The sequence below is a fragment of the Esox lucius genome, chromosome 7, assembly GCF_011004845.1.
Source record: "Esox lucius isolate fEsoLuc1 chromosome 7, fEsoLuc1.pri, whole genome shotgun sequence".
NCBI classification, from domain to species: domain Eukaryota; kingdom Metazoa; phylum Chordata; class Actinopteri; order Esociformes; family Esocidae; genus Esox; species Esox lucius.
In genome coordinates this window covers 35562892-35590849 of record NC_047575.1, presented here as the reverse complement: position 1 = coordinate 35590849, position 27958 = coordinate 35562892, and the positions used below count along the sequence as shown (strand labels likewise).

The 27958-nt window shown below is 40.3% G+C and overlaps 1 protein-coding gene across 1 annotated transcript in view; it reads right to left on the bottom strand.

Annotated features, from left to right (window-relative positions):
- The window catches only part of ppm1e (protein phosphatase, Mg2+/Mn2+ dependent, 1E), a 71915-nt gene that overhangs the window by 43434 nt on the left and 523 nt on the right, over window positions 1-27958 (bottom strand). The window lies entirely within an intron of this gene.

Below are 27958 nucleotides of genomic sequence, written 5' to 3'. Positions count from 1 at the left end.
TGAGCATGGAGAAAATAAAAAACAGACACGTCTGAAGATTTTGGCCAAGGCTACAACTCTGTTTCCAGAGACGTTGATGTTCGTACAAGAGTTTGATTGTAAGGATACAACAAAGATAATATTGATGAATACCAGCTCTGTCGGTGAAATGGTCGCACGTAGCAAGCTACATTGCTATATTGCTGGCCAATCAGGCAGGTATTTATCTGATTTTGATATGAAAACTAGTGAAACCTCAAATCTCTTCTACGTCCCTTGGCAAACAGCATTTTCCTCAATGATAAAAACAATGCTGAAATCCACCGCCAAAAATAAGCCAACCAGTGATGCTATCTATCTTCACATAGCTTGTTGAGGTTAAAGTTCACACCTACCTGAATTAGATCCTTGCCAATGAACAGATGCTATGTCTGAAGGCTATAGTAAAGAGTTTGCTAGTGCCAGTTTGAAGTCACCAAATTCCACCGACTCTTTTGTTAGTAAACAGTTTTAAAAAATGTATGCTGGCGTGACAGATTTGCCAAATTTAGTTTTTAGTGTTTTGGAGTAGTTCTCTGCTTGCAATGCAGCTTTTGTAAGGCAGGAGGCACCGCTTCCATTCACGAATTTGGACAATGCTAATAATGCTAATTACAGACTGGGACAGAGCTGAACAATAGATTGTTTTGAAAAATGTGTTTCAAGAACAACTCAGGGTAACTGGATATTTACCCAAGTTTGAATCTGGGCCAAACTATCACTTTAAAGCTGCCTGAACCCCCTGACGTAGTCAAGGGACTCCCCTGCCATGAGCCCAGAACCAATGTGGCATGAACAATTATTTTACTCTTTGCAAAGTAAACATTTGAAAAATAAGTTCATTTTGATTAGCAGCTTCATTTGTTTTGTGTACAACATTTGGACAGGAACAGGGGCATGTTTATTACTGTGTTGCAGCTCTTCTTCTTTTAACAACACTCTGTAAGCGTTTGGGAACTAAGGAGACCAATTACTGTAGTTTTAAAAAATGTTCCCATTCTTGCTTGATATAGGATTGCAGCTGGAAATTGGTTTGTGGTCTCCTTTGTCGTATTTTTTTTTTCTAAATGGGCCAAATGTTTTCAATAGGTGACAGAACTGGACTGCAGGCAGGCAGGCAGGCCAGTTTAGCACCTGGACACTTTTACAACAGAGGCATGCTGTTGTAATACAAGCAGAATGTGGTTTGGCATTGGCTTGCTGAAATAAGGCCTTCCTTGAAAAAACATCTGGATGGCAGCATATGTTGCTCCAAAACCTGTATATATTGTTCAGCATTAATGGTGTCTTCAGAGATGTGCAGCACCCACACCATGAGCACTAATGCATCCCCATACCATCACTGATGTTGGCTCTTGAACTGTGCACTGATAAGCTGGATGGTCCCTTTCCTTTTTAGTCCAGAGGATGTGGCTAAAAATCCAAGATTCCCCAAAATAATTTCAAACTTTGTCGGACCACAGGTCAGTTTTGTACTTCGCCTCAGTCCATCTTAAATGAGCTTGGGCCCAGGGCCAACATGTTGTTGGCATCAAATTCAAAGCAGGCATATCTTTTTCAAGGAACAAAAAGGCTTTATTTTACACAGTGTCCCAACTTCTTTGGAAAAGGGGTTGTTCATGAAAGTAATCTTATGCAGAAAGACGTACAGTACTTAGTGTATACATTTTCATACTCATTCGTACATTGCTGGAAACATTATTTGTCGTTTGGACATACAAGATGCCATCTTAATCAGATGTCCTTGGATTGACATTTCTGCTCTGGAAAATAATAGTAATGGTATGTTTTTTGGCACTAAAGGAGGTTGTGAGTGTACAATTTACAGTGTAATGCATCTCAGTAGGAAATTGAAAATGGAAAATGTAGAACCATTATATGTCCCAGATCATTTCTATGACAACTATTCATTCCAACATTTTTGCTATTATAATAAATCTATTATATAAAGTGTCATATATCAATTTTTACGGGCAATATTTGCTTGAGAGGTAGCTAGGGCTCAGTGGTGGAAAGCCCTACACTGTTGTACAGCTTGTCCACTTGATCTTGGCAGATTACTTTAACAGCACTGAGGGTTGTTGTACAAGACAATAGCATCAGTGATTGAATCATATTGATAATTAAAGCCAATAACAACTTTTCAAAATGTTGCAAATAACAATGTGTGTTCACTCTGGCCCAACCCATCTTGTTTGTGGGACAAAAAATTGCACATTCAACTTAAAACACACAAAAACGTATCATTGGTGCATACCAGAGTTAAGTGTTCACTGCTGATATTGGTGGGGCATGCCCTTATGGTCCCTGCTGAGATTACCAAAGATCCTGTGATGACACAAGGTTGCTATGATGATAAATCTGGATAATGCCTAGTCTTAATGCCTATTATACACATCAGTTGATGGAATAAAATGTGTGATATCAGTGACAAATGAGAAATGTATGGTATATTGCTTTGAACCTGGCATGAGTGAACTTCGTTTCTTTATTCAATGGAAAATGAACTCCCATACTAGACCGCTACTACAAGACTGGGGACTTAAAATAACTTAAAGGCATTTGAGCAAATTTTGTGCAGAGCCTCAAGGTAGTATTATGTAATCCACCAGCTGGCAGATCAGTTTGTTTCATAATAGCCTATGGGGTAGCTAGAATGTCTCCTGCCTAATCGCAGGGACTCTTGAATATCCAAGGCTCCTTTACTCCTGGGTCCTGACCCCACACTACCACAACACTTGACCTCATTCAATCCGAAACTAAGACAAGGATCCAACGGTGCTGATAAGCAAACAGTGGCCTTGGGGTGGATGGGGATGGAGAAAGAGGGGACTGAAGGGGAAGGAGAAAGACAGGGCGCATGGGGGACAGAGACAAGGAGAGGATAGTGTGTCAGTCCAAGAAACTTTTGGTACTGTTGACCCTGTTGAGGAGGACCGGAAGGTCACACTGAATCACTCACAAGAACTGGGGGACAGTTATTTACCGGTGACTCATGGCTTCTGTGGATGAGAAGCTCACTTGACTAAGGCAAAGCAGCTAATCACTGGGCTTTGGAGCTGCTCAGCCCGTCAGCACACTGCCTATTATGACTCAGCCCTCACACAGCATTTGTTGCTACCTCTCTCTCCCTTTTGGTGCTGACAATATGAAGGCCACTGCAGAGGCGGTGTTAATAGTGTGGGTTCATGTTCATGTTGCAGCCCAGTAACCGACAGGAGGGGTCTTCACTGTTCTGCCTGCGTGCCACACTCTAACTCACCTGCGTTATCTCGAGCCATGGCATTTCCAGAGGTAGTCCACAGACAACAATAGATAACGTGTTTGACACGTTAGAGGGCAAAACGGAAAGGACTTTAGAATATATATATATATTTTTTTTTTTACAAACCACAGGGGCCATGAGGCTGACCTCAATGGCATGTATTAAGTGGATGAAAACATCATGGCAGTGACCGCAAGAGTTTTTGATTTGTTGCGCATGTGTTAGTGAGCATGCCACCTGTTCTGTTGGAGGCATGGGTGGACAAACTGAGGTAGTACATCCGTTTTCAGTCATTCGTCAACAGCAGTGAAACGCATCACCATCAGTGTGAATGACCTCAGACAGGCACGAACAGCGTTAGCTTGGACTTCAGTTAACGGGCACAGCTCATTACATTGCCAATAGTGTTCAGTACTGAACGTTTCTAACACTGTTAATCACAACCACACACACAACTTGATAACCATACAGTAAGGACAAATAACTAAGGTGTCCTCAGTGTTTTTTCATCGCTGTATGTTAATAGCAGTGTCTATATTAAGTATGTAGGTCTTGGTGGCAGCAGCCTCAATAATGCAGACTTTCTCCATGCTGTTTTGTAGTTTCATTGGATGTCTGTCTGCACCAAAGCAGAGGGCAGAGTGAAAAGCTGCTTATAGAGACCGTGACTGGATAAGAGAAACTGCTGCCATCTAAAACAATAGGCCAGACTGGGCAATGTGCTCACAACAAAACAACAGCACACATTCAAGCGATGTCAGCCATGCAGAGGATTGTTTTACTTCTGCATTGTTCATTTTGGTGTCATGCCTTAAGAATAAATAAAGAAAAAATGCACGGTACAACTTGTTGCAATAGAAAAAGAAATACAGATTATGAAGCAATGTGGTTGGGCATGTATAGTAAGCACATCTAAAATATATGAGATAATGACCGATATTGATATACATGTTCTGACTTGTAATACATGACTACAAGATGCTTAACTTTACCTTTCTGTCATTATTGGCTGTGTACAGGCACCAGACTATTATCTGCTAGAGGCAGGCTCCCTCATTTTACCTTCTATTCAAAGGCAATCATTTGCCCTCGGCCGGAGAGCACTAAAAGGATTTCTACACAACGATATACAATATTTCCCTATAAGAATGCACAACGATATACAGTATTTCCCTGTAAAAATACACAAAGATATAAGGTATTTCCCTATAAGAATACTTAACAGGCTTGGAAATTTGTCATTTTAGGGGCAAGGCCATTTGGCCTTCGGTGTCACAAAACATTTTATGGCACCAAGGCCCCATGCCAGGGCACAAAGGCCATTGAATGAAATAAGAGGATTTGGAGCTTACAAATAAACAATTTGAATTGCTGATAAGAAAAAACACATTATTCACTTTTTTAGTATCATACTTTTAATAATAATGTATTATGACTGATATGGTCTTTCCACATAAAAAGTTCAATTATCATGTTTAATCCTTGAAGTTACACTCCTCAAATATTTTATAAATTCAGGAATTCTCCCACTTGTCAATCGGAGGTCCGAACTTTCCTACTTTCCAGTTGCCCATGAACGCACTTTCCAAAACGGAGAGGTTTGATTCAGTTAAGCATTAAATAAGTCTCATATATATTGATAACCTTCTAGCTTGATTACCGTTCTAAAAGAGAATAAAGGAGTCCGTTCTTGCGGTTGTTCTCAGTTGCAAACTACAAACAAACTTACAAACCAAAGAAAAATGACTACTGACCACGAGATTTTGACAGTAGTAGGGGCACACAGGCAATGGTGGGCGTAGGCGTATGGAATACAATAATTTTCGGGGGTTCACGGCCAGAGCGAAGGGCTATGACGGCCATAGATACACAACAATATATAGTATTTCCAAATAAGAATACTCAATGATATACAGTATTTCCCTATAAGAATACTCATCGACATAAATTATTTCCCTATAAGAATACTCATACAGTATTTCCAGATAAGAATACTCAACAATATACACCATGTCTTTATAAAAAAATAATCATCGACATACAGAATTTACCTAAATGAAAACTCAACAATATATAGTATTTCCCAGTAAGAACACTCATATACAGTATTTCAGTAAAATCAGCATGCAAAAAGACTCTCAAGACACCAACTTCTGTTGTTATTTTCTTGGTCAAAAAGAAGGTAAGAAGTATGAAAATATGCAGTATGCCTATAGTTAGACCAGTTCAAACAGTGATAGTTCAACAGATCAAACGACTGATTGATCGTGGCAGAAAGACCTGTTGATTCTTCCAAGAGTTGGATGTTTTCTTGGCACAAAATGTGCCTCCCAGTATGTTTGATTCAAGTTTAAATGAGGCAGAGCAAGCACAGAAAAATGTCTAGTACTGTTATTAATAAGGTTTGATGGAACATATCAGAGCTAAATATACTTTATAAACCTTGTAAAAAGATTCCTGGACATTGATAAGGGAGCAGTCAAGTCGCAGCACAAGCAGATCCCTTGTTTCAAGCCCCCAAAGCTCCCTTGGCTTGTCTCTCTGTACATGCCAACGTAAATTGAAACACCCTGTGAATGGTTATGTAAAATAAGGCATGTTTCTCTGTCATTTTCTCTCTGTAATAGGCTAAAACACCTCTGAGTTAGGATTCTAGACTCACAGTCGGAGCAACTGCTTTGCATTTGCTACTTCTGCTGCAAATAAATGACTGAACATTTCTTGTTGGCTGGTCATAAACAAATAGGCTTGATAGACTGGCCAAGAGAAAACCGGAAAAACATCTGTACCATGGAGCTATAATGAAGTTTCAGGGAAACAGATTACAGGGAAAGAGAGGATGACAGTAGAACGGATCAGGATGTTTTGAAGGTCATTTCACTTCTTCAAATGGGGAAAGAGCAGAGCTGACAATTTAACACATAAATCTTTTTATTGCCTCAAACTGAGTACTACACATTAGGAACACCTAATTTGATGTAACTATCAGAAGCGGAAACATCCTTACATTACTTTTGACATTAGCAGATTTACCATTAAGCATGTGTTTAATTCATGGAACATACATTATAAAAAGGCAATTCATAAATCTATTGGCATTGCTCAAGGAATGAAAAGTGTTATCCATGCCCAGTGAATACACAATTAGGTTTGTCATACTGTAGCTTCCAGTAGAGATAAGGAAAGTGCCCATTTGTGATGCTGGTTTACCTTGGGTAGGAGATAAATAATAATTCACCATGCTGCCTATCCTACCAGTTCTTTTGTTTCAATCCTCTCATGGGACATAGGGCACTCAAGAGCATCTGAAGAAATCACTAGTTCAGGGTTGGCCAAAATGCATTCCAAGTGAACCAGCCTATTCAATCAATGGTTTTAGTAAAAAATGGCAATGCACAGCCAGAGGATTGGTCACCCCTTGAGCCAGTTTTCTCTTATGGTTTATTTCTAGACATCTCTTTGTTTGAATGATGGCCCACTTGGTACCACCTCTGGCTGACATATTTATGGAAGCATAGAGTGTGGCGTGTTTTCTGTCTGGTTCCTAAGAAGAATAAAGGAGCAAAAACAGTTGATCTTAATATTCATGAATAAACACAAATTAATCTGCCAACATTTTGGCAAAATAATAACTTCTATGCATTTGTCAGCAGTAGCAAGAGATTTGAGTTGGTTTACTGCCAAAATGTAGTGTTGATGTAATTACCAAGTACGTTATTCTTCAAAATGAAATAGACAATACTGTTCAAAAGTTTGGGGTCGCTTCGAAATATAGCCTTGCTCTAGTGCAAAAAAACATATTTTGTAAGTTCTGTGATTTGAACCAGCAATCGCTGGCCTAAGTTATGTACAGTACCGTTCAAAAGTTTGGGGTTGCTTCGAAATCTGGGCAAAAGAAAAGACACTGGACAGAGAAAGAACATCCTGGAGTTGCCTCTTTACTTTTGCTGTTGAGACTATGTTGATACCTGTTTTGCAGGTTTTTAATGAAGCTGCCAGTTGAGGACCTGTAAGGCGTCTGTTTTTCAAACTACACTCTAATGTATTAGTTCTCTTGCTCAGTTGTGCACTGGGGCCTCCCACTCCTCTTTCTATTATGGTTAGAGACAGCTTTTTCTGTGAAGGGAGTAGTACACATCGTTGTACGAAATCTTCAGTTTCTTGGCAATTTCTCGCATGAAATAGCCTTCATTTCTCAGAACAAGAACAGACTGACGAGTTTCAGAAGAAAGTTCATTTTCTTGCCATTTTGAGCTTGTTATCAAACCCACAAACGCTGATGCTGAAGATACTGAACTAGTCTAAAGAAGGCAAGTTTGATTCCTTCTTGAATCAGCACAACAGTTTTCAGTGGTGCTAACATAATCTAAAATGGGTTTTGTAATCATCAATTAGCCTTTTAAAATGACAAACTTGGATTATCAAACACAGCGTGCTATTGGAACACAGTGATGGTTGCTGATAATGGGCCTCTGTGCGCCTGTGTAGATATTGCATTGAACATCAGCTGTTTCCAGCTACAATAGTGATTTACAACATTAACAATGTCAACACTGTATTTCTGGTCATTTTGATGTTATTTTAATAGACAGAAAAATTGCTTTTCTTTCAAAAACTAAGAAATTTATAAGCGACCACAAACTTTTGAACGGTAGTATAGTGCTGGTTCAAATCACAGAACTTACAAAATATGTTGATTTGCACTTGAGCAAGGCTATAATGTTAAATTAATCTAACGTACATTTCAGCAACATTGGCTTAAGATAAAACCCCAAATTAAAACAATAGTACCAATTAAATGTCAATGTCAGGCTGGGTATGTAACTATTTTGACATGCATAACAAAACAGAAAGTCAATTTGTAGAAATTATCTAACTAGTAAAGTTGGTAATTGAAGTTGTGAACTATTTTCAAGTCGAGTTAGGCATCCTAGTTAATCTTATAAATAGTGCTGAAATTGTCATTACAACTGTAGGCTATATAGCTAGCCAATAATTTATCATAAGTATTTGGCTTCATATATCTGAATAATATAACATCATTGGTTTGGGGGGGAAAGTGCTTATTGGTAGGCAACTTACAAGTTCAATATGGATCCTCTTGGCTTTTCACCATGTGGGAAAGATCTTATTTTGTTTTGGTTTACCACTTTTTAATGGCTGAGTGTATACTTTAATTTAACACATTGTTACATGTTACTTATAGCTGGCATATAGATTGCAACACCACACGGTCATATAATGAACATTGCTATTTGCCACTTCGATCTCCGCAACATGTTGTAAAATACAAATTGGATATCTCCCTTGCCGTATAATTAATGGTGGATCAAAAGTCAGCCAGACATTATTCTGACAAGGCAAAATCATGTAGAAACATGAGAAACTATTAATTCAAAACCATTTCCTGTGACTGAGTTAACATTTGCTGAAATCTATATTATGATCTGGAGTATAGCGTAACCCACAAGGTATTTTGCTTTCACTAGGTATATTTCTAAAACTATTAATATAATTTTATAATCAAAAGGTACTAGATAGAACTCCAAAGAAAATAAAATTCTCTAATAGTGTGGGCCCACAAGTACTCCTAAAGCAGAAGGGGAATACAAAAGCATGTGTTGTTGGCAGATAAACAGTCTCTATCAAAGGCCCAGGCTTTTGGCATAGATGAAAAAGCCCTAATTTCCCGCCTAAAACATTGTGTCTTCCACTACAATTTATATAAATTGATTGCTTTAAACAATGTATATCAGTTACTGCCTGAGACACATTTGCTGTTTGTCTTTGTATTTTGTAAATAGAGGATTTGTGATTTTGTTCTTTTTGTAATGTATATACCCGAAACGCTTAACTTTTATAAGTTAAGTGTGTTAGTTAATTATACCAACATTCACTGAATATATAGCATTTGAAACTGAAGCACATTACCAAAATGTAATATCTCTAACCCAACAGGACCTTTTGGCACTAACTTGATTGAATAGTTCCATAGCATACACTCACCTAAAGGATTATTAGGAACACCATACTAATACTGTGTTTGCCCCCCTTTCGCCTTCAGAACTGCCTTAATTCTACGTGGCATTGATTCAACAAGGTGCTGAAAGCATTCTTTAGAAATGTTGGCCCATATTGATAGGATAGCATCTTGCAGTTGATGGAGATTTGTGGGATGCACATTGAGGGCACGAAGCTCCAGTTCCACCACATCCCAAAGATGCTCTATTGGGTTGAGATCTGGTGACTGTGGGGGCCATTTCAGTACAGTGAACTCATTGTCATGTTCAAGAAACCAATTTGAAATGATTCGAGCTTTGTGACATGGTGCATTATCCTGCTGGAAGTAGCCATCAGAGGATGGGTACATGGTGGTCCTAAAGGGATGGACATGGTCAGAAACAATGCTCAGGTAGGCCGTGGCATTTAAACGATGCCCAATTGGCACTAAGGGGCCTAAAGTGTGCCAAGAAAAAATCCCCCACACCATTACACCACCACCAGCCTGCACAGTGGTAATAAGGCATGATGGATCCATGTTCTCATTCTGTTTACGCCAAATTCTGACTCTAACATCTGAATGTCTCAATAGAAATCGTGACTCATCAGACCAGGCAACATTCTTCCAGTCTTCAACTGTCCAATTTTGGTGAGCTCGTGCAAATTGTAGCCTCTTTTTCCTATTTGTAGTGGAGATGAGTGGTACCCGGTGGGGTCTTCTGCTGTTGTAGCCCATCCGCCTCAAGGTTGTGCGTGTTGTGGCTTCACAAATGCTTTGCTGCATACCTCGGTTGTAACAAGTGGTTATTTCAGTCAAGGTTGCTCTTCTATCAGCTTGAATCAGTCGGCCCATTCTCCTCTGACCTCTGGCATTAACAAGGCATTTTTGCCCACAGAACTGCCGCATACTGGATGTTTTTCCCTTTTCACACCATTCTTTGTAAACCCTAGAAATGGTTGTGCGTGAAAATCCCAGTAACTGAGCAGATTGTGAAATACTCAGACCGGCCCGTCTGGCACCAACAACCATGCCATGCTCAAAATTGCTTAAATAACCTTTCTTACCCATTCTGACATTCAGTTTGGAGTTCAGGAGATTGTCTTGACCAGGACCACACTCCTAAATGCATTGAAGCAACTGCCATGTGATTGGTTGATTAGATAATTGCATTAATGAGAAATTGAACAGGTGTTCCTAATAATCCTTTAGGTGAGTGTATATAGTAACTCTAGGCACATTTAACACCAAACGTATATACACTGGATATAGAAAGTCACCACCACCTTTCAAAATGTTCACCTTTTGATGCCTCACAGCCTGAAATGAAAACATATAAAATACAGCTTTATTATAGACTTCATAGACTTTTTCCATCTGTATTTACACCCAGTAACCAACAATATCCAAGTTAATATTTCAGGCTGTAAGGCAATAAAAGGTGAACATTTTGAAAGGGGGTGGTGACTTACTATACCCACTGTAGGTGACAGCTAACAGATCAAATGTACACAAATTTTTCCTAACACTTGACAATGTGTTCCTATCAGAGGATGCTGTGTCGTAATAGGTTGGACTGTCTGGAAAACACAAGCCTCTCTCTGTAAAATGGCCTTGTCAAGGACATACAAAGTGGAACATACTTGAGCAATGCACATGACCTTCTGTTTTTTACAAGATCTCTTCCTTGCTGGCTGTTTTCTATCTGCTCCTCAGGCAGTGGAAAGAGGACTGTGGAGGTGGGAGATGACTGCCCTACATTCAGAAGCAGCAAACGCTTCCCTGCTTTCCCAATCTTCTCCAGGGTTTTAAAAACATACTTGTTTGTACCTATCTGCCAGTGTCCTCGTTTTTTAGTGTCCAGTTCCCCCATACAGCCTGAATGAGACTCGCTAGTGCAGGAGTAGGCAGTAATTATTTGATTGTGTGCTACATTAGGATTTCCAAAAAGTGGTGTGAAGTTGAGATGGTGAAGTTCACTGATTTACATTGAGGAAGCTTATTATTTGATGTGACAAAACACTCTCATGATTACTGTAAAATTAGTTGGCACCAACAATTCTTGTACATTTTCACAGTTGTAGTAGCCAACATTTAAATACTCATTGCTCAGACAAATTTGCCAACTGCTAAACTTAAGCCGCTAATCTAAACCTATAAGACCTATACCCATTGTAATATAGGCAGCTGTTGGCCTGCATCTATCAAAGATGTAAAGACAGCACTTTAATCTGATCTGTGGATTTAAATGTTAAGATTAACAAACTCCCAAAGAGGAGCTTCTAGCCCAGCCATCTAATACTGTGAAATTCAAGGTGGCTGCTCACAGACTTGTTTTTGGATCTCTCTGTCAGTGTATTAAATTTTGAACTAAGTTTTGTCATAATTGTTTTCAGTCTTAAGGAATAGTGCAATCGTAAAAGATTTTGCAGAAGTTAAAGCATGTACATAGAAAGGTGTATGTGTCATGTGTGCTGGATCGGAGTTTAAAGCTGTGCATATTAGCCAGTACACACGTCATCTGTTGAAAGAGTTAGGCAAAACTTCACTAGGGGCTCTGTAACAAAGAAATAACAGATATAGATTTGTAATCCAGTTGATTTGTCAAACAGCAGCTGCCCATTTACCTGGTGGGGATGCATAATATTTGGTGGATTCAAACAAACTATGGAGAAGGATTACTGTAATTAAGAATTTGTGATGTACAGTATTTGAAAGATTAGTGCAACCTGTTTAATTCTTTCAGGACAGATTGGTAGCTTCAAATGTTAACTATATTTTTTGCCCTTGACGTAATGCCGACATATGACAAATAGGAAGAAACGAGGTTTATTATTCCTAAACACTACAAATATCTCACCAAACCAATCCTGAGAAAACTGAACTTAAATGCAATCTTCAAAAACATGTTATGTGCAACACAGCCAGCAAATGTCTAAACCCACCTCGACAAAAACACACCCAAGTAAAGGTTGAGAAGTCAGACGTTTCAAATGCATATTCATCAGACTGGTTATACTCATTGTATGAATGGTATTCCCTGAAGGGCCAGCGCTCCCCAGGGTTTTCAGAGCTTGAGGCTGCTGGTGGAGGGCCATGTCCTTCTGCCAGAGGAAGCCACTGTGCTGTGCACTGCCCTGGACCACTGGAGGGATTAAGTGGTCAGCAAGGACACCAGGAATCAGAAAAGGATGAGAAAAGACACTGGACCTACAGTTATGTCCTAATATATTTGGACCACATGGTGAACCATTTACAAAGAATAGCATTAAACAAGCCTCCACATTTTAGGAAAACAAAACTTCAATTTTCAACTGACAATTTCACAATGTAATTTTACATGTGATTTGGGTTTAATGACAAAACAAAAAAACATTCATAAAAAAATAAAGGTAAAATAGATTTGATTTTAGAATGTTATGAAAAATTATCAGCATGACCTTTCACAAAAAAATATCAGAGAAATCTAACCTTCAACTTGAAATTGTGAAATTGTTCAAAAAAATTATGAATTATTTATTAAGAAATTAATATTCAGAGATCTATGCCACCGCCTTCAGTCCACATGAATTCCTGGAGAATGTGTTTGAATCCAGCCCATTGTTCTTTCAGTAAAAACGTTATCTTATACCAAAAAAGCAAAACATACATACACAAAAAAATCTATTATTCTCAAAAACTTCAATATCTAATCTAATACAATTACCTACGTGTTGATGTGTATAAATGTGTCATGGTCATCCATGACTTCCTGTCTCACAGGTTTATAAGGTGACACATGCTTAACTCCCTCAGTTATCTATCAACATGGGGAAGGTCAAGGAACAGAAATTAAAAATAGATATGCACTTGAAAATAAACATCTCCACTTGGGCAGTAATTAAGATGTTTTAGTCAACAACTGGAGCTGTGATGAAACTGTCTGAGAGAAGAAGCATGTTTATCTTGTCCCCATGCACAGTGAGTAAGATGGTTTGAGAGGTACAAAACAATCTCCAATGCATTGCAAGTTTGGTTGGTTGAATCATGGGGTCACAAAGTCTTGAAGACTACAGTTAGACTCTACCTCAATGCCAACAAGATTTGGATGTCTTGCGAGAAGGAAGCTTCTACTCTCATCAAGACAAATGTCAGCAACTGGAGTTTCCATTGTTGGATCATTGATTGGAACTAAGTTTTATGGTCAGATAAGAACAAAATACAGCTTTTTGGCAACAAACCCAAGTTTTGAGTTTTGACATAAAAAGAGTGATGGTCATGCTGAAAAGAATCTAATCCCCACTGCGAAGAATGGTGGTGGATATTTCATTGTGGGGTTAGTCTTTCCAAGGACCTGGGAACCTTGTTAGGATACTCTGCATCATGGACCATGGGAATTTAGAGTAAAATATGTGGTCTTTTGTCAGGAGGCTAGAGTTGTTATTGGATTCTCCAGCAGGATAATGACCCAAATCCTTCCTTCATATCCAAACAAAAATAGCATACGGATCACAAAATCAAGTTTTTGCAACAACCATCCCAGCCCATATATTTAAATATATGTCTCTAGAAGTAGGGAGATTAAGTACAAATAGTGCAATATTTTTAAATGCTTAAGTCTTTATAAACGTAAATATTCTCGTAGTTAGTCTGTACTTTTTACCTCTCAGTTATGTATTACAGAGCCAAAACATGAACAAATGGGTTATCGTCCAAATACTTTCAGACCTCACTGTGTATCTGGTTTAACGATAAGCAGGAGGCCAGCTTATTCAGAATCAGCAAATAGCCTTTTGCATTATGGTCTGACTAGTGGCCATGAACTATATTAACTGTATTAGAGTTTTATAGGGCTTAAAATCCAGCTTTGACCCAAAACCGATGAGCTGAAGCCTTAGCCCAGTCCCCATCTGACCCAAGCAAGACAAGCTGAAGCCTTAGCCCAGGCCCTATCTGACATCAAAGAAATGTAATGAGCCAAAAACTCTGAAAAAAACCTGAATCACATCCCTAGATAATGTTACCAATTTGTAAAGGTTAACTATTTATTTATACTAGTGTTGACAACAATATGGCAGAATAAGCAGCGGGGGGACTGAGGGTCCAACTGCCTCACGTAACAACAACATAGGTCATAACCTACTGTATGCCAGATAAAACAATCAATGTATTCAAAAGTTTTTACACATTGTCATGTAATAAAGATTTCAAAACATCATCAAATGTTTGTTGTTTCTTATTATTTATTTAATGTTGTCCTTCAATGTTCTCAACCGTAAAAACAATCCTGAAAGAAAAAGACCTACCTTTACACACGAGTCACACAAGGTACTTGCTCCTCTTCTCTTTTTTTTTTAGAAATGGATGAAAATAAGCCGGTATAGTACATTATCGTACATCATCCTGGCAAAATATATAGTGGATGAACCTCTTTGGTACAACATGGGTTTGACATTCAGATGAACACACCATAACTGATTGTGTGTTTGTCACACTACGTTATGACACATCTTTACTAGGCCTACCAAGCACATACTAAATTGGAAGGGGTTGTATATGAAATTATTTGATTAGACTCATAAAAATTATTGCCACACACACGTTAAACATTCCACTGCAAAAAGTTTTTGACATCCTTGATTTCTTAATGGTGTAAGATAGTTGCTCCAACAGGGTCATTTAGCAAATGGGGAATGTTTTTGTAGTCTAGACGAATGAGGTATTTCAGTATAATAGCAGTCAGGGAAACTATAACAAGTGAGAACCTAGTTATTAACTATAATTAAATGGCAACTCCAGCACCCTGGACAGCACAATGCACACTGCAGTTTCTGCCTTCTCCCACAGCTGACCGGGAGGAGGAAGCTAACCGGTCACACAGTGAATTCACTTTCTTTTGTTTACCAGAATGGCAGGTTCCATCAGGACACAACCATAATCAATTCTTCGAAACAAAGGCCCAGTTCGCCAAAAAAAACCTTTTTGGGCCTCATTGAGTTTGGACTGAAATTGAAAACTCTAAACTGTGTCAGTGCACGCTTGCCAGCGCCAGGCCTAAATAGCACGAAGATCGGAGAGCTCTAAGGGACAGGAGAACCTCTTAGGGGAGGCAGGTGCCAATGGGACCTCTGTGGCTTCAATTTGTCGCGTTCTAGAACGCCTCTGTGCCGACTTCTCCACAGCAGAGCCGGCGGTTGCTGGTTATCTGACAGGGGTGAACTGAAACGTGATGATGATTGATGAGCGGGGATATGTTAGTGGATCACTGTCTGCACAACAACACCTCAGAGGCTTCATGTCACTCCTTCATGAATGGAGCTGCTGGCTATAGTGTTAGAACCACTGCTCACCACTGCTATACTCATCATCCGCTGTTTCTCAGGTGTTGTTTTGTCTGATGAACTGTCAATACACTGGGTGTTCACAGTGAATGTAACATTCTGGTGGTGTGCCACTATGAAGGCCATCTAAGAGCAACAATATCAACTGGTCCTGTTAACTTTTCCAAATGTGATGAGAGTACATCCGTTCTTTTAGATTCTGAAACTAGTTCAATGCAGAAAGAGGTCAGATCATCATGAGACAATACATCAGGGACTCAAGAGGATGTTCTAAATACTCTGCTATAAAATGCCAAAATATTCTAACAATAATCAACTGCAGTAAATCAGTTATTCCTAAAGTGCACTGACATGCGCTGCTTTTTGAATGGCTATTTTCTTGTCTGCGGACATCATTTAAGTAAAAGCTGGGTTCTTCGGACAGAAAAAAGAAGATGGCTGGTTATGCCCTATCATCTGAATGCACTTGGGGTTCCGCTTCTAAATCATATGCTGTGCTGACATTGTGGTGACTTGATATTTGAAATATACGCTGCATTGCGGGCCTGGGAGTGACCTTCGTCATTCAAACTGAAGTGCAAAAATCTTTTGCGTTAGGACACTGTTTGACCTGCAGAAGACTCTGGCGTCAAACACACTCAGAGTAATTGCTATGTGACTGGCAGGAGAGGCCAAATCAATAATATTTCCATCCAATTAGCCAGCTGGGCATGGAAGAGGGGGTGACAGACCTCTTTTACACAAATGAAAAGCTTGGAGGAAGACAACCTTGGAGGACCCTTGAGAGCATCCATTTGTTGTATAATAACTGGCAACTCAACAGAGCGCATTGCACAACACTTTGAAGCAGAGTGCTTTTTGTGGTCTGCAGCTCTTACGTAAGGCCCATCCAGGTGCAAGTTCTTTTTTATTTTTTTTTACATGTTTATACAAACGAATCTTGTCTATGCCAGTTTGGACAACAATTTTACGTCATCTCTGCTCTCACCTGCAAACATCAGTGGCTTTAAAAAGCCTGCTGACAGATACAGTTATCGCCCAAACACGTCATTCTCTGTGGAAAATACATTACCTACCTAGCATATTTTTTCTTTCCAACTCCCTGTTTAAGCTTCTGAAAAGCAGTATACAGGGGATGTTAAATCATCATATCATATGTAACTCTACCAGCTCTATTTTCATTACATTAAAGTGGCCCTGGTGTCAAATGCACACATCTGTTTTGACCTGTTAAAGGCAGACCTCTGCTACATTCAAATAGATAATTTACCTATCTTATATCCATTTGCGTGCACTCAGAATTGCCCATCTTAAAGATTAAGATGGGCAATTTCTCGCATTGAATAGCCTTTATTTCTCAGAACAAGAATAATGACAACTTTCAGGAGAAAGTTATTTGTTTCTGGCCCTTTTGTGCCTGTAATCAAACCCACAGACAGATGCTGAACCCACAGACACAGTGGATGATGAAGATACTGAAGTAGTCTTAAGTCCATTTTAATTGCTGCTGTAATCAGCACAACAGTTTTCAGGTGTGCTACCATGATCGCAAAAGTGTTTTCTAATGTTCAATTAGCCTTTAAAATGATCAACTTTGACTAGCAAACACAATGTGTCATTAGAACATAGGAGTGATATTTGCTGATAATGGGCCCCTGCACATCTATGTAGAATATTCATTTACAACATTAACAATGTCTACATTAATGTTATGTATTCTAATCAACAAAATATTAGCTTATTTCGAAAACAAGGATTTCAGGCCATGCTAACAGGGATATTTTAGCTGTTTCTTCATGATCCTAAGTGTTAATTTCAGGCAGTGCTAACAGAGATGTTTCAGCCGTTTCTTCATGATACTAAGTGTTAATTTCAGTCAGTGCTAACAAGGATGTTTCAGCTGTTCCTTCATGGTCCTAATTATTAATTTCAGGCAGTGTTAACAGGGATGTTTTAGCTGTTTCGTTATGATCCTAATTGTTATTTCAGGCAGTATTAACAGGGATGTTTCAGGTGTTCCTTCATGATCCTAAGACTTAATTTCAGGCAATGCTAACTGGGATGTTTCGGCTGTTTCGTCATGATCCTAACTGTTCATTTCAGGCAGTGTTAACAGGGATATTTCAGCAGTTTTTTCATGAACCTTTGTGTTAATTTCAGGCAGTGTTAACAGGGATGTTTCAGCTGTTTCTTCATGATCCTAATTGTTAATATCAGGCAGTGTCAACGGGGATATTTCAGCAGTTTTTTCATGAACCTTTGTGAAAATTTCAGGCAGTGTTAACAGGGATATTTCAGCTGTTTCTTCATGATCCTAAATGATCATTTCAAGCAGTGCTAACAGGGATATTTCAGCTGGTTTCAGCGATAACAGTAAATGTGTCTTGAATTTGGATAATGCAAAAGCAGGTTATCCAGCAGTGACACAAACTGCCCATTTGTGCATTCGAAAAATACAAATAAACAGTATTTTCCCATTTTGTTTTATTTGATTAAAACCCAAGCATAAACTCCCCACTTCTTAAAGCTTGTGTTTTTATCCTGACCAAGTGCAATTGCCAAGTAGCCTTTTACAGAATGTTGAGTGAGTGCGGGTCATGAAACCGTTTAGAAATAAATCCTTATCAGCAAAGATTAACCAGCAGCAGAGCACAGGGATGGGAGACCAGCTGCTGCTGAATGTGGTGTTGGAAAGGCATGGTTGGCACTCTTCTCTCCGGTCTAATATCTCAGATATTATTAATATCTAATATCTCTATTTTAAGATCCAATATCTTAAAGTAGTGAATATTGTGATTGCAGTGTCCCCATCCAATCTGAGAGCAATTGAGAGGATCTACAAGGAGGAATGTGAGATAAACTACCCAAATCCAGATATGCAAAGCTGGTAGGTCACAACCATTGGTGAATACCGGTGGATGTAGTATTCTGAAAACATTTTCTTGTAACAGGCAAACCTCAGCAATATCTTACTATCCATTGGGCTTATTATAACTGAGTCTGGTTTAACAGCAAGACCATGTTTCTTTTTTTTTTACATATTTATGTATTTATTACATATATATTTATAACAGAATATTTTGTTATTGTTTAATATTATTTAAACGCAACGTATAGTAATGTCTGGTTCTATGGTGAGAATGCCCCTGTGGCGCTTGTGCAACTTCTGATTGTATGACTGTGGCACTGTCAGATGGTTCGAATATGTTTAGAAAACTAATTTGCTAGCAGTAAAATGGGGAGTGAATCTTTGTACAGCTTCTGTGAACAGTCCGTATGTGTGTAAAAACCAACAAAGTCTGCATTCGTATGTTCAGTGTATTTAAGTTCTAGTTTCTCTGTTTCTCTGTTCTGTTGTTCCTATCCCTCATGTTCACTGCTTTCACCTGTGTTCTTAGTCTTCTCACCTGTGTCCCGTTTCCCCCTGATGGCCTCACTATTTAATCTCCCCACTTCCCTGTCCATTGGTCGGTCATCGTCTTATATGTTGCGTTGGATTCCTGTTGAGCGTTGTCTATTCTTGTGTTTCAGTAAGTCTTGGGAATTAAAAGACATTATATTCGTACTTTGAATTTGTGTCCTGCCTCATCTCTACAACGTGACAAAATGACCAACCAAGTCAGAACAAAGTGGAGGTTTACTATGGAGGATCTCCTCTGCTGTCCAGACAAAGAGGAAGACACACCCTTAAACATGTAGAGCTCGGATTTGCATTGGGTGGTTTAAACAGAACTGTACAAATGTTCCTGTTTATTAATCTAATAAAAGTGCAGGCTGACTGGCTTACTACTTGTGATTACTGACAGCGACTATTCTAGGGTCATGTTGAAAGCATGTCCAACTCCTTTTACAGAACACTGCTTCTTCAGTGAGCTGCTCACAAAAAGAACATGTACTTGATGGTGGCTGATGAAGGTCTGAATGAACAACAAAGAGTGGTGGTATATGCTTAATCAGACGAATCACCAATAATGAGTCACAGCACTAATGCCTTCGGGAATAGGCCTCCCTCGTGTCAGGGAGACAAGTAGAGACCTCCGTGGTGTAAGACAGAAGCAGGGAGAGGTGCAGTCAGAGAGATATGCTAAGACCTCCCAGGTTTAAGAGATTAGCAGAGAGAGGTGCAGTCAGAGAGTCAAGACCTCACTGGTGTAAAAGAGACCAGCCGAGAGGCACTGAGAGAAAAGCAAAGACCTCCCTGGTGTAAAAGACCAGCAGAGAGGTAGTCAGAGAGACAAGCAAATGCCTCCCTGTAATAAGAAGAAGGCAGAGTCAGAGAGCACCCTTTGGGCAATGGAAAAATGTTCTCCAAGAGTTACAAGACAACACGCAAAAACCTCTGTTCTGTCCCCAATCATTTATTACCATGATCCTCCATGGAGCCCGGAGGCATGGACCCAAACCGATCCTCCATGGACCCAAACCGATCCTCCATGGACCCAAACCGATCCTCCATGGACCCAAACCGAGCCCTAATAAATATCAGCCTAGGAAGATCAAAATCATTTAGTACATATCAACAAAGGGTGCCTGACTTGTAAATAACAACTTGTGAATCCTTACAGAGCACCCATCTCCAGATCTTTTCTGACTACGATGAAAACAGGCACTCAATATTCTATTATTTTCACTCCTACCACAAGTCATGGCTAATATTCAACAAACCAAAACCTGTGTGCAACAAGTCCATTTTAAGGATATACAAAAAAAATGGTACATCATGCCAGAAACACGTGAAAATGTATCTTGCTGATCGAGCAACTTTGCTGAGCTCATGAAATCCATCCAGGTATTAAATCTGACTGTGACCATCAGTCCGTTGTTGCTTTATCACTCCCATTAAGCAATGCATCTTCCAGGAAAAAGACAGTGTCTGTAAACCTTGGGGACTAATGACCTCCCACTGCTGAGGTAATATGTCCTGATCTCATCCTATTGATTTGTGGTTTGTTGAGATCAAATGTTTTGGTTGCTCTCATCCACCAATTCTCACTGGGCTCATGTCAACTTAATGGGGACTTCTATAACTCCCTTTAATAACTCCCCTGTATATAAATGAAATAAAACTTCACCACGTAGGGGTCAAAAGTTAAAGGAAATCACTTAAATTAAGGAAAATAATTACAATGCAATAAATATATTTGAGGTTGCAGGCAGTGTAGAAAACATACTACCACATCAACAGCAAATGTCGCTAGCGAAACACTGGTACATTTATGTAACAACATTAACTGCCAGACACAACCAATGACAGGCTCAGGCAAGGAAAGGTTGTCTTTGCTTTCATCCTAGATCTCTCCTCTAGATTTATGACGAACAAGGGAGACTGACAGTCCTGAACTCGAGGCCTGTAAAATCTCAATATGATTACGTTCATGTATTTGATGCGTGTGTTTGCATGCGTTTTTGAGTGTGTCTTGGGGACAGCTGCTGTCAATGTCGCTGAACAACAATCACACTCTAATTCAATGCCCAAAGACAGTTTTTCAGGGCAGTCATGCATAAGTAAAATATTTGTTTTTATGTAAAGTAACCATTATGGGTTGGGAGATTAAACAAAATGGGTTATTATTTATAATGGAGCATATCTCATTCATCTTTTGTGTGACAGTGTCAAATGTATTGACCAATTTATGGACCAACACTATACTGTAATTACGCTGTAGTTATTAAGATATGAGCAGACAACAACACTAAGTCCACACTGTGTCTCTGAGTATGTCCATCAGGACTGAGGAACACTGTGTCTCCGTGTATGTCCATTAGGACTGAGGAACACTGTGTCTATGAGTATGTCCATTAGGACTGAGAAACACTGTGTCTCCGTGTATGTCCATTAGGACTGAGGAACACTGTGTCTCTGTGTATGTCCATCAGGACTGAGGAACACTGTGTCTCCATGTATGTCCATCAGGACTGAGGAACACTGTGTCTCCGTGTATGTCCATTAGGACTGAGAAACTCTGTGTCTCCGTGTATGTCCATTAGGACTGAGAAACACTGTGTCTCTGTGTATGTCCATTAGGACTGAGGAACACTGTGTCTATGAGTATGTCCATTAGGACTGAGAAACACTGTGTCTCCGTGTATGTCCATTAGGACTGAGGAACACTGTGTCTCTGTGTATGTCCATCAGGACTGAGGAACACTGTGTCTCCATGTATGTCCATCAGGACTGAGGAACACTGTGTCTCCGTGTATGTCCATCAGGACTGAGAAACTCTGTGTCTCCGTGTATGTCCATTAGGACTGAGAAACACTGTGTCTCTGTGTTTGTCCATTAGGACTGAGGAACACTGTGTCTCTGTGTATGTCCATCAGGACTGAGGAACACTGTGTCTCCGTGTATGTCCATCAGGACTGAGGAACACTGTGTCTCGGTGTATGTCCATTAGGACTGAGGAACACTGTGTCTCTGTGTATGTCCATTAGGACTGAGGAACACTGTGTCTCTGTGTATGTCCATTAGGACTGAGGAACACTGTGTCTCTGTGTATGTCCATTAGGACTGAGGAACACTGTGTCTCCGTGTATGTCCATTAGGACTGAGGAACACTGTGTCTCTGTGTATGTCCATTAGGAATGAATAACTTTTATAAGCACAGATGACCCCTTCCCTTCCTTTTGCGATGTGAACGAGGAGATGTGGGGGGATGAATGTGTTCCGTGTAAATCTCCCCCCTGCTCTTCTGACGTGTCATCCATTCGCACAGCAGTGCTCATTAACTCAGCCGTCCCTCGCAGCGCTTCCGACACCACACACTGTTCTTCTAGCAGTGTGCGGAAACAGACTGTGTGTGTGTGTGTCTTGGAGGAATCCGGATGTGTGCGTGGTTGTTTACAGCTGTGGGAGACGTGCCTGTTTAATGAGCTTTAGGAGAGCTCTCCTCTCTCAATTACTGTCTATCAGGCGTCCCTGTGGGGGTGCTGGGGGCAGCAGGAGACCCGGGGGTGGCGGGAGGGAAGGACAGACGACGCTTAGTCACGGCTGTCCTCCCTCTATGGTTACCCCTCCTTAAGACGGCCTCCAGAGCCCAACAGAGGTGGCCCTAAAAACACTCCAAGAGCAAAGTCAGTCAGTTAGCAATGTCTATCTTTAGCCACCCCAGCATTTGTGTTGAATTATGCATCGCATACAGTATATACACATAGGCTCCTCGGGTGTTCACTTGTACATCACAGTGACATGGCGGTGTTGTAAGAGAGAGAGGGAAAAGCACCCAGGGGGTGTGAGGAATGCCTGACACTTTGAAGCTGTAGAAAAACAGCGGATTTATTTACCTGCATTGTCAGTTGAGGAGACTGGGGAGGACACACGGACACGGACACGGACACGGACGGCAGGCGTCACGCTTCACGCGCAGCCGATTGGGTTCGCCCACTAAGCAGCTTTCATCATTAGAGCTGTTATCAGGTTATTCATCAGATGCTATGAGAACGTACGTGCGTGCGCTCGTGTAGGGGAAGTGTACTGCTGGAAGGGGAAGAGAGATAGCCACTTACTAATGATAACTTAGTGTAGACTGTGCTCTGCTTCCAGCACATTCAGGCAACCACGGGGAAGGCACAAACGTGTTACAACTGTAGTTCATATACAGACAGGGTCAGTGGTCCTTGTGTATTCAAATCATTGTACAGCAATCAATTGTTGTATTTGAAGAATGTATAATACAAGATCTTTGTGTAGAGTCTCTCCGAAATCCAGACAGGCAGTGAGAACAGGACTGCTATTCGCAGAGCAACTTGAACCCTTTACGTTTGGAAAAGTGATATGACATTTACAATAGCAAATGCAGCCCCATATCTGTGTCGTGATTCCCTTCTTCTCAAGAAGTAAGATCACGCATCAGCCATGACAATTTGTGGGGAGGGTTGCGTATCGCCCACACACTGAGGCGGATAACATGGGTACCGTGTCCAGAGGGAGAACCTGGCTGATTTCCAAGCCTTTTAAATGTCTCTGATAATTCCGGCAGGGATGGGAATGTGAAGCAACTGTATCCACACTGCCGTCACTGCACAAGTGTACACAGAGAAGTCTACATCTGTACAATCTGTGTTCATCTACACCTTTCCCAATTCATACATATGCAGTACAAACACTGTGAGCCTCTTTCACACACCCACCTACCTACCTACCAGTAACACCCACCCACCTACCGATAACATCCACTCACTGTCCAGTAACACCCTCTTATCTACCAATACCTCCCACTCAACCACCAATACCTCTCACTCCCCAACCGATAACACCCACCCACATACCAATAACACCCACCCAACAACCAATACCACCCACTCAACCCTCAACACCCTTCAAACACCTACCGATAACACCCACCGATCAATAACACTCAAACACCTACCAATAACACCCAGCCACATACCAATAACACCCACCAATCAATAACACTCAAACACCTACCAATAACACCCACCAATCAATAACACTCAAACACCTACCAATAACACCCAGCCACATACCAATGACACCCACCAAGCTACAAATATCACCCACCCACGAATAACACCCGTCTACCTACAAATAACACCCACCCACCTACCAATAACATCTACCCACCAACCAATAACACCTTCCCAGCTACCAATAACATCTACCCACCAACCAATAACATCTACCTACCAACCAATAACACTTTCCCAGCTACCAATAACATCTACCCACCAACCAATAACACCTTCCCAGCTACCAATAACATCTACCCACCAACCAATAACATCTACCTACCAACCAATAACACCTTCCCAGCTACCAATAACATCTACCCACCAACCAATAACATCTACCTACCAACCAATAACACTTTCATAGCTACCAATAACATCTACCCACCAACCAATAACATCTACCTACAAACCAATAACACCTTCCCAGCTACCAATAACATCTACCCATCAACCAATAACATCTACCTACCAACCAATAACACTTTCCCAGCTACCAATAACATCTACCCACCAACCAATAACACCTTTCTACCTATTAATAACACCCACCCACCTAAAAATAACACCCAACCACCTACCAATAACACACACCCATCCACATACAAATAACACCCACCTACCTACCAATAACACACCCACATACAAATAACACCCACCTACCTACCAATAACACACCCACATACAAATAACACCCACCTAATAGGGCTGCACAATTTTGATAAAATACTGAATCACGATTTCTTTGACAAATACTGCAACTATTTTATGATTTGCGATTTTCAAACAGGGGTGTAAAAAGCATAGATAATACACTTTTTACCAATATGAAGGTGCAACCTGTGTCAAACTATTCGTTTAAGTCCTCATTTAATGCAATGGCGTTTGCAACATTTGCTGTTTGTGCTGTTTCCATAGCTGGTTAGGCACAATTTCTCAACCCTTGAGGTATATTTTCTCCCATATTAAGTTTGTTTGTAGGCACCGACATTGAAGCCGAAACTTTTAATAACCATGCTGTGGTGTATGTGGGACAATATATCTTGGTGCCACTCGCTAACTTAAAGCAGACGTCTTTGCTACAGCACCCGCAAGAAAAACAATTGCGGACGTACGATGCGTGCCCATTGCCTCGCCTGAAGCGCATATCATTCACCTTTTTTTGGAGCAGAAAATCGCCTAAGTTGGCGATTTGGATATTGCACATGTTAATATCGCAATATTGATTATATTTCGATGAATTGTGCAGCACTACCACCTACCTACCCACCAACAACACACACACAAAAGAGCAGCAAAGGGGGTTCTCCACCTCTCTCCCATGTCTATTATTAGATCTTCAACCCAGAGACAAAATAAGCACATGTTCAGCTTAAACACAATGGAAAGAGCTGATGCTCTCAGCAAAGAGTGTGGGAACGTGTCTGTTTATGCCAAATCAAAACATTTGTCTTCTATAAAAAAAATATAAAAAAATACTATAATTTGGCCTACAGGAATGACATTGGAAATACACTCACTGGAAAATGTATTAGGTACACCAATACATTCACAAAAATGGACTACAGACAGGTATACGAAGCAGTAAGACAGGTATCAAGGCGTACAGTTACTGTTTGATTGAATGTCAGAATATGTAAAACAAGTTACCTAAGCCACCTAAAACCATTAGTCACAGAATCTCAGAAATTGCCATACTACTGGTGCATGAGTAACTATGGGTTACCTAGAATGGTAAAATAAACAAAAAACATCTGTGAAATAAACAAAAAACATCTGCGGTGGTCTTGTGGGCGAAACTCAGCTTCTTAATGAGAGGGTGAAGGACAGCACTCTCAAAGACAGCCACAAACAAGCCAATAACAGCGCAGTACAGCAGTGGTGTGCAAGACAGCATCTCAGAACATACAACTCATCACTGTTTATTACAGATGGGATATTGCAACAGACAACTTGACCAGGTTCCACTTCTATCAGCTGGATTCAAGAAGTGTCAATAGGTACCCAATCACCAATACTAGACAATTGAGAAAAACACTGACTGGTCTGACAATTTTGTTTAAAATGCAGGATTCTGTGTAACCAGCATGAGTCCATCCTGCCTGAAGTCTGCGATACAGGCGGGTTGGCTGTGGGGAAATGGTTTGGGGAACATTACCCTGGCTCACGTTAAATCTGTTGATACCAAATGTGCAGAATGTTAACACTGCAGCGTTTCTGAAAATTGTCGCTGACCAAGTGCATCCCCTTTATGGCTATAGTTCTCCTTTAGCCAGTCCCCAGACCTCCACTCAGGTGACCACATTAGGCCGGACACGGACAGGGCTGTTCACAGCATGCACGTACCGCCAACCGATCTGCGGCAACGCAGTGCTGCCGCCGAGTCAGCACAGACCAACGTCCCTGTGTAACGTGTCAAACAGCTTGCAGAATCCACACCGCGAGGCATTCAGGCTGCTCCCCGGGGGTCCGACATGGTACTAGAGCGTACCTGATTAACTGATCACTGACTGTAATTAAACTGATATGGTGAACCAAGAACCACTGCAAATGTCCAGAAATGGAAAGTGTTCATGTGTCATGTCTGTGTCACAAGGCATTTTCTGACATGGGCACAATAATGTTGCCAGCCTAACATTGCACGCGGCTTCATAGACTACTAGTTCTACAACTTTTTTTTGGAGAATGCTCTTGAGTGCTTTCATATTTATTAGATAGACTTAGGCCCATCCATGGGTTCAGTTACATTTGATATCTGTCAAAACAGGCTTACTGTAGGCATGAGTCTGTTCTGTTAGAGTTGGCTCAGACAGCATCCAGACCGGTGCGTACATTTGAATAAAACAGTCACAGACAATAATGTCTTTGTGCAAAACAGATCTAGCGAGCTGATACTACTATAACAACCACCATCTCAACGCTGTTGTCTCTTCCTAAGCACTGGGAATGCTTGGCATAGGTAAAACACATTTAGGTCTCTATAATGGGCCAGGTTTTTAACATTTCAATAATGTTGTTGTATAATATTTGTTAAGTAGCCTCAGTGTCCAGTAGGACACGAAATCCATCATTGTACTTCCAATTCAACATTGAGCCCAGTGTTGATTTACAGTAGCTCTAGTAAACCCTGAGCAAACATAAACTGACAGTTCTAATGTCCAAGGTCAAAAATATATTATTTGCAAACAATTAAATGGCTCTCTGGACTAGGATCAGTTTGCTTCTTTTACAGTAGTTTATTGGTAGGTGTGGATGATAACATTAGGTTATCAATCAATCAAATGTATTTATAAAGCACTTTTTATAAATTGCTTTTACAAAACACCCTGCCATTTTTCATTTGGCAATAACTCTGAAGCGCCTTCTACGTATCTTCCGTGATTAGATGAAGTGTACTATTTATGCACGTAAGTGTGACGTATATCTCAAAATTCTCGACCCTTCCCACACAAAATTTTGCGGTGAATTGAATTTACTCTGAAGCCTGCGCCCACGGTTAATGACTGCAAATTCACGGAAATTAGAACAAAAATCGGGAAATAAGGTGTACAAAGCATATATAGTATTATTGCATGGTTGTGATGCAAAATAAATGTATTGGAAAGCTTCAGTCATGAGAAAATCCTGCCACGGTTATTATAAGGAATGTACCCGTTCCTTTCTACGAATGAAATGACGTCGTGCGACGCAAAAAGAGAGGGGGGATTCAGATTATACGTATCTCAAATAACTGGGACGAATTAACGAATAAGAGAAAACCTGGTGGACAGACGACATTTCATTTGACGTCTTTATTTTCTCTTACCATATCACAAAACAATTTCAGCAACATAGGCTCAATTACGTCGGCGGACATTACGAGTGTCTTCACAGGCAACCGCACGATCGACA